Below are 9,072 nucleotides of genomic sequence, written 5' to 3'. Positions count from 1 at the left end.
AGCTTGAGCTGACTTGCACGTAGGGGAGAGAGCCATGAATGTGGATCCACCACCCATTACTGCACGAGCAAGGCAAGCCCCTACCCATCTCTGGCCTCAGTGGGTGATGGCCTGTTTCTCACAGGAAGGTGGGAGGGCTGGATGAGATCACTGCTGTCACAGAGTTGAGCAGGCCCGGCTGGGGGGCCCATCATCTCTGCAGCCAGATCCGTGACCCTCGGGCCTGGGAGGGAGAAGACTCCCACACTCCGTTTTGAATTAGCCGTATTTTCCACCGGCTGCCTGAGTCTGGAGGGACCCAGCAAGACGACGTTCCAAGCTTAGTAACGTTTCAGCTCTAATGAGCTGGAATTCTGGTGGTTTCTTTTAATCCCACTGTGTTTACCTCAATCAGCGATCGAAGGTTGGCCGGGATGGTTGTCATTTTTTTCTGTGATTAGGGCTCTGGCAGGCGGGCCTGTTTTCCAGGAAAGGCCACTCTTTCCCATCTCCACACGGACTCACAGTGTATTTGGAGGCCCCAGATTGCCAGACTGGGATGTGGGTCACAGCAGCGGACACCGGGTGGACACCAGGCTTCTCGCGCAACTCTGGTGCTTTGCATCAGCTCCTGTTGTATCCAGTTGTAACTGTTGGTTACGCTTCCTGAAGACGGGGGCCGTTTCTGAGTTATTGTCTTAGTTTGGATTCCCCCAGAAGCAGAACTTGAGACAAGGTTTTCGTACAAGCAGTTTCTTTGGACGGCGATCCCAGTAAACACAAATAAGGGGCAAGATGCATTTCCAAGCAAGCTCCCACTGGGAGAAACTGAGACAATCCTCCTGGGGAGCCCCAGGGGTCAGTGTAGGGCATGTGCCCCAGAGCTACCCCATGCAGAAGTGGGGTCCTTGAATGACAGCACTGCTCCTAGAGATGTCAGCTTCCTAGTATTTTGGGCCAGCCATGCGTGCATGGAGTAGACATTAGCAACTTCAAAGAAAGCACCTCAGGCAGAGAGAGGCAGCAACTGGCAGCTGGACGGCGGCTGGCACGCTCTGAAATGTTAAATCCAAGGGGATGTAGCAGGCCCAGTGCATCTGCTACCATCATGTTTACATGTCCTACCATCCATGCCTATGCCACCACCACGTGCATGTCTGGTCCTTCAAAACTCTGCAGTACATCATGGCCAAGTGACTCCCCTAATGGACAGGGAAATGGACCAGAGTCCTGAGAATACATGCACATGACTGTTACCCGCCTGGATTTCTTAAATGCCTGCTCTGTACCAGGCCTGGGAATGCCTAGAGGACGTTGACACAGGCAGGCCCCTGGTTCCCCTGTGTCACCTCCAGGGCTCAGAGGGACACCACCCAGAGAACGTGTTCAGGAAGCATGTGCTGAGTTCCAAGGTGCGGAGCAATGCCCTGCATCAGGAGCATTCAGGAGGGCCAGGCTGGCGACCTTCAATAGCAGGCCAAGCAGATGGGAGCGGGGGCTTCTGATGTGCCACAGGGGCCAGGCAAGGTCTCTGACTTGGGGTGGGAAGGGGTTGGCCTATGTTGTAAAGCTCATACTGGCTGATGGGCTAGAGTCCTACGGGTGCTCATGACCCTAGGCACACACTGTGCAGCCCAGGGACCTGGCCTGAGGGGAGGTCCAGGTGGGTGAGGGAAACGCAGGCCATGTCACTTGCTGTACAGTGGCCCCAGTTACTGATGCTGAGGCAGCAGCATCCCTTCCCTCCCTAACGGCCTAAGTCTGGCTCAGGAGACACCCGCCCTTCTCTTATGGTCTTTGGTCTGCACAGCAGCTGTGAAGATTCAGGCCCAAGAACTCCGCTTTGCGGGTGACACTGCCGAAGTGGCCTTGCTGGTGAGCGGCCCATCAGACCTCACTCCTGAAGATGTCCTGGCCCTTTCCCTTGCTGTCAGCTAGACTCTGCATTGCTTCATGCAACACACGTTTCTGTTCTCACAGTTCCTATGGGGCAGGAGTCCAGGCCTGGCTGACCTGGGGCCCCTGCTCAGCATCTCATGAGGCTGCAATCAGTGTTGGCTGGGTCGCATTCTCATCTGGAGGCTTAACTGGGGGGAAATTGGCTCCCAAGCTCACTGAGGTTGCTGGCAGAACTCACTTCCTTGTGGCTCTAGATCTCATGGAGGCCTGCTTCTTTCAAGACCAGCAGAAGAGAGCCTCTGACCCTGAGGTCCAGACCCTCCTTTAAGGGCTTCCGCCTGAAGAACGCAAGCTCACCAAGTGTGATATTAACACTTCAAAATCCACCAGCCTAGATCTGCTATAACTCATCTCCTTTGCCATGTTCTGTTGCTTAGAATGCAGCCTCGGGTCTCGTATACTGAGGGACTACACAGGCATGGATAGTGTGGGGAGGGAGGGACGACTGGCGTCATCTTGGGGTCTGTCTGCCACACCATTCTTCATTCATTTGGCCAAAAAATGTCCCAAGATGCTGGCCTTAGCTCACACCAACTAGAATGGGCACTTGGTTTTGTCACCCATGGAATGAATATTGCTTCCTGCTGCCATCTGAGGTTCCTCTAGTGATGGTGCCTTGTCGGGGGCATGCAGCCCTGGGGAGGGGCTGGGTTCTGTGGGAGGGAGGTGCGGAGAGCCCTGAGTGAGCCTCACCTCTCACCTGCACGTATATTGCCTGACTCTGACCCAGGAGCCCACGTGGAGTGCAGACCTGGAGGCATGTCTTTAGCGAGGTACGCATCCTGCCCACACCTCCGGCCTCCTGCCCACACCTGCCAGGCAGAGCCTTCTGTTTGGATCTGCCCCACTCCACCTGCTTTGTGACATGAGGGACATCACTCACCCTCTCTGCGCCCACGCTGTCCCTGCAGTGAAGTGGAAGTGGATGGACTGGGCAGGGCCCGGCGTCCTCACCTGTACAGGGGAGACAGTGCCAGCCAGGAGGGGACTCTCTCTGAGACTGTGGTCCTGGTGGCAGGGGAATCGAGGGAAGGACCGGCTGGGGCCCAGCAGAGGAGACTCAGCAGAAGCCAGCATCTCCACATCTGCCTTTCCCCTCTCTCCCCAAGCTCGTGCTGTTTTGTAAAAAAAAAAAAAAAAAAATTGCCTTCTTTCTTTAAAACAACAGAGCGGCAATGAGCCTCCTGTGCCAGGGCCTGGAAGAGACCTGCGGGAAAGTGCAGGAAACAGAGCCCGAGGGGTCACTGTGAAATGCCAGCCCTGCCACCCTCACCACCGCGGGGAACACAGAAACCAGAGCCTGTGGTGGCAGAGGGGAGCTGTGGGCCGTGACGGCAAGCGCTTGAGCTCTCCGCTGGCCTCTCATGTCCCCGTGAGCCCTCACTCAGACATGCGCCAGCCCACGCATCAGCCATCGCCGGGCCTCCACCTGCAGGCTGGCAAGGCAGCTGCGCGGTGTGTATTTTACATTTGCCTTTTCCAAAGCCAGCCCAGCGTGTGGCCTCCAGTGGCGCTGGCCTCCTGCCGCCTCCGTGCGGCTGACCGGCATTTTGGAAAAAAGGTGAAATTGGAGATGTTCTCTTTCCCTCTTCATGAGAGAGTCCTGGGGTGTGGGCTGGGGGGTGAGGGGAGCTTGAGCATTGGACTGGGGTGACACAGGCCAAGTGGGGTGCCAGCCATGTCCTGAGTCAGGCAGGAGCTCAGGAAAGCCCCTTGCCCTCTCTGGGCCTCGTCTGCGAACTGCCCTGTGCCAGACTTCTTGGAACTCTTAGAACGGAGGCCCAGGGTGGGGATGGGGGAGGCTGCAGCCCAGAAGATGAGGTCCCTGCTTGGGGCATGCACATCTGCATGGGGAAGTGCTCCTTTTTTATAAGTGGACTCCAACTTATTAAATTTTACAGCAACAAGAAACTTGTAACCTCACTTAGTAATTACATGGGGCCTACAGTGAGCACACCCCATACAATTCCATTGCCCGTGGGAATCTGGTGAGGGGAAGAGCTCCTGCCACCTCCTGTCTGCAGGGCAGGCGATGCCCAGGCCCTCAGGGGTATGGACATTGCAGGCACCTTGAGGCCCCATCAGAAGGGTGGCTCCGTGCCAGGAACCCCCAAGAGTCTGCTGGCAGGCTGGCCAATTCAGTTTTCTCTCGGAGGACTGAGGTCATGCAAGAGCCACATCACACATGGTGGTGAGCAGCAGTTGGGTGTGGGCAGCAGAATCATGACCCCTAAAGGTGTCCAGTACCCAGAACCTATGACTGTGTGACACTACCTGGCTCAAAGACTTTGCAGATTTAATTAAGGATTTGGAAATGGAAAGGCCTCTCTGGAGTATCTGCAGGGCCCAATGTAATTGCAAGGGTCCTTATAAAGGAAAGAGAAAAGCAAGAGGGTTGGAGTCAGAGGAGGAGAGGTGACCATGGACCAGGTGTTGCAGTGATGAGACCACAAGCCGAGGAATGTGGGCAGCCTCTAGAGTTGAAAAAGACAAGGAAACAGCCTCCAGGTGGAAGGAAACCCAGCCCACACCTTGGTTTCAACCCTGTGTCAGACCTTTGGCCTCCAGCGTTGTAAGACCAATTTGTGTTATTTCAGATGCTACATTTATGGAAGTTGATTACGGGAGCAATAGGAAAAGAATCCACCAGTGCTATAGACTAAACGCATGTATCACCCACCTTAGCTGATGTGGTTTTGATATGGTTTGGCTCCATGTCCCCTCCCAAATCTCACCTTGAATTGTAATAATCCCCTTGTGTCAAGGGCAGGATCAGTGGGAGATACTTGAATCATGGGGGCAGTTTCCCCCAAACTGTTCTCATGGTCATGAGTAAGTCTCATGAGAGCTATGGTTTTATAAATGGGCATTCCCCTGCACAAGCTCTCTTGCCTTCCGCTATGTAAGACATGCCTTTTCGCCTTCCCCCATGATTGTGAGGCCTCCCCAGCCATGTGAAACTGTGAGTGCATTAAACCTCTTTCTTTATAAATTACCCAGTCTCGGCTATTTCTTCATAGCAGTATGACAATGGACTAATACAGATTTGAAGTTATGTCCCCTGCAAATCTATTAGATTGTAATCCCCAGTGTTGGAGGTGAAACCAGATGGGAGGTGATGGAATGAACCCTGGCGGTGGGTTTCTCATGAATGGTTTAGCACCATCTCCTTGGTGCTGTCCTCACAATCATACGTGAGTTCTTGCAAGACCTGGTTGTTTACAAGTGTGTGGCACCTACCCCACACCCTTGCTTCCTCTCTCACCAATTGATGTTCCTGCTCTCAGTTCACCATCCACGATCAGTAAAAGCCCCCCGAGGCCCCTCCAGAAGTGGAGCAGATGTCAGCACCTGCTTGTATAGCCTGCAGAACCACGAGCTAATTAAACTTCTTTTCTTTATAAATTACCTGACTCGAGTCTTGTCTTGTCTTTTCTTCTTTCTTTTTTCTTTCCTTTTTTTTCTACTCTTGTGACCCAGGCTGGAAAGCAGTAGCATCATCTTGGCTCATTGCAACCTCCACCTCCTGGGTTCAAGTGATTCTCCTGCCTCAGCCTCCCGACTAGCTGGGATTACAGGCACTTGCCACCATGCCCGGCTAATTTTTGTATTTTTACTAGAGATGGGGTTTCACCATGTTGGCCAGGCTGGTCTTGAACTCCTGGCCTCTGGTGATCCACCCACCTCAGCTTCCCAAAGTGCTAGGATTACAGGCGTGAGCCACCTCACCCAGCCTTCGAGCATTTCTTTACAGAAACACAAGAACGGCCTAACACAAGAGTCATAGGCTGAAATCCTAATCCCCACGGCGAAGGCAATAGGAGGTGGGGCCTTGGAAAGGTGATCAGGTCATGGATATTTCACAAACGGGATTGATTAGTGCCCTTATAAAAGGGGCCCCAGAGAACACATTGGCCCCTCTGCCATATGTGAACACAGCGAGAAGGCACATCTGTGAACCAGGAGTGGACCTTCACCAGACATCAAATCTACCAGCGCCTAGATCTTGGACCTGCAACCTCCAGAACTGGGAGAGAAATTTCTGTTGTATCGAAACCTCCCAATCTACGGTAGTTTTGTTATCACAGCCTGAATAGACTAATACAGAAAATGGTAGCAAAAAACAGGGTGATGCTGCACCAAAATCCTTAAAAATGTAGAACTGGGTCATGGACAGAGGACAGAAGGTGGGTGCTAGAAAAACAGATGCTGCTGGGAATGGACTGTTGAGCTTGCTTGGATCTATCATCTCTTCCTTCTTTCCTATTTCTTCCTTTCGCAATGGGAATGCCTATCCTATGCCTGTCCCACCATTGGGTCTTGGAAACACATAACTCATTTGGCTTGGTCAGTTCACAGGTGGAGAGAGATTGGCCTCTGGGCAGTTGTACCTTGAGTTTCACCCATATCAGATTTAGATGCTGTTTAGATGAGACTTTAGATTTTAGACTTCAGAGTTGGTGCTGAAACAAATTAAGGCTTTGAGGGTTGTTAGGATATAATGAATGTATTTTGCATGTGAGAAGGACATGAACTTGTGCGGGGCACGGAAAGGATGCGATAGACTGAATGTTCATGTCCCTCCAAAATTCTGGTTGAAATCTCATCCTCGGAGTGATGGTATTAGGTGTTAACCTTTGGCAGGTGATTAGGTCAGGAGGGCAGAGCTCTCATGAATGAGATTAGAGCCTGATACAGAGACCCCAGAGAGCTCTCTTGTCCCTTCTGCCATGTGAAGACAGAGAGAGAAGACAGCTGTCTATGCACCACAAAGCAGAACCCCAGCAAATTCAGCATCTGCTGGTACCTTGATCTTAGATGTCCCAGCTGCTAGAACTGGGAGAAATCCATTTCTGCTGCGGATAAGCCACCCAGGTTATGGTATTCAGCCTGAAATAGACAAAGACAATCAGGTATGCAGTAGATGCTCAATAAATGTCTACCAAATGTGTTGAAGTGTGGGCACAGTCAAGGAAAACTTGAAGGATTTGTTCAAAGCCCTGATGCAGTCCAGAAAGCTAGAGTCAAGGGGACCCCAGGGGCAGCTAAGGAATGGCTGCTAGAGAAGAGTCTACAATCATGAGAAGGGTCTATCCAGGCAGAAATGACATCATGCACTATTGAGTGATGGCTATAGCCCTGCCACTGTGCTGGGCTCTTTTTTCATCCATTCAAAAAACATTTCTTGAGAACCCACTATTTGCCCTTACATTCTCATCTTTACATACATTTTTTAGCTGAATCATCACAGCTACCCCATAAGGTTTGTACGGCTCTTATCCCATTTTCACAGAGGAACAAACCCAGGTACAGAACAGTTAAGAAACTGCCCCAGCATTACTCAGCCAGTGAGTGGCAAGACCAGGAACTGAACCCAGCTCTTTGTCACCCATTTGGCCCCACTGAGAAGAGCTAGAGGTCAGCAACCAGAAGGAGAAGGAGCATCAGGTTCAAAACGCCAGCAACTGGAGGGAGGAGGTGAGGGGCACTGGAACATGGGCCAGGACTCACATTTTGCTCCTTAACCAAAACTGAGATCTCTGGGACTGGGCATGGAGCTTCAGGAGTTTGAAAATTCTCTGAGGACATTTTTGACGTATGTTTTCTTTTTAATAGTAATCTGAAAAGATTTTTACTAGTTATACAGGGAAAACTCTTTGCGGTGATTTATTCAGGGTCTTCCACGCTGAGGACTGTAGTCCCTGAGAGCGTTCACTGATGTAATTTGGGAGATCTTTGAGAATTTTGTTTCCTTATTAAAGGGTTGGGGAAAAAAATTAAAGGTAGAAACTTCCGGTTCCAGGCAAGATAAAGTGGCCCCCCTTCTTCTCTAGTTTCTTTTTTGATTAAAAATATCCCAACAATTCCGGACATAACAAACAAGCTTGGTAAGGTTCTGAAAGACGGGAAGAAGGAGATGGATGGCCCAGGGACCTCAAAACTATAGGAACAGCATGGCAGTGAGTGCCCAGCTTTTCTTTTTACCTCCTATATCTCCTGTACTGGGTGCTAGAGAAGCTGCCACCCCAAACACCAACAGGCACAGAACGAAAACCAAAAAAACAACAAAATAAAAAGCCATAAGAGAAGACTTTCCTGTAGCCAAAGATAAAATGGCAGCTTAGCAGAACAGAAAACCTTTTTTAAAATACCCATCCTGCTGCAGCCAAACCAATGAAACGATTGCCTCCCTGCCAGACGGACCAATCAGGAAGCTCAACCTCCATCCCCACCCACCCAGCAGCAGCAAGGCAGAGCAAGCAGCCCACGCACGTGCATTTTGGTTCCATCAGCCAGTGGTGTTGGTGAGGTCCGGCTGAGAGCTGAGTATATCCTCCCTACCCAGAACCCGTGAGGCAGCATAAGGCTGAATGAGGCAGTGCTAGCTGAAGCTTTGCCCGGATCCTGCTGATGTCAAGGGGTTTAACAGAGAGCCATACTTCCACTCCCACTCAGCAGCAAACAGGCAATGCAAGTTTAGTGCTCTGCTTTCGAGAGCAGGGTCAACTTTCAGCTTCGCCCTTCAGCAATGAGGTGGGATGAGTCAGGGAATTGCTGTAGCTGGGTTGTTGTTGTTGTTGTTGTTGTTGTTGTTGTTTTAGATGGAGTCTCGCTCTGTCGCCAGGCTGGAGTGCAGTGACATGATCTCGGCTCACTGCAAGCTCTGCCTCCCAGGTTCAATGGATCCTCCTGCCTCAGCCTCCCAAGTAGCTGGAACTACAGGCACGCACCACCACGCCCAGCTAATTTTTGTATTTTTAGTAAAGATGGGGTTTCACCATGTTGGCCAGGATGGTCTTGATCTCTTGACCTCGTGATCTGCCCACCTCAGTTTCCCAAAGTGCTGGGATTAACAGGCGTGAGCCACTGCACCTGGCCAGCTGGAATGGTTTTAAAAGAGCAAGGTGCAGAGTAAAACCTTCACCCAGGCCTGAACACTACACCTGAGCAGCATGACTGCCTGTTAAAGAGGAAGATTAAATAGGGTACAGAGTCTCCTGACACAGTACTCAAAATATCCAGAACACAATAAAAAAAGCCATATTGTACCAAGAACCAGTGCAATCACAGCTTGAATGAGGAAGTCAACAGATGCCAACATAGAGATGAATCAGATGTTGGAATTATCTGATA

The sequence above is a fragment of the Macaca mulatta genome, chromosome 7, assembly GCF_049350105.2.
Source record: "Macaca mulatta isolate MMU2019108-1 chromosome 7, T2T-MMU8v2.0, whole genome shotgun sequence".
Taxonomy (NCBI): Eukaryota; Metazoa; Chordata; class Mammalia; order Primates; family Cercopithecidae; genus Macaca; species Macaca mulatta.
This window is presented reverse-complemented; position numbering follows the sequence as displayed.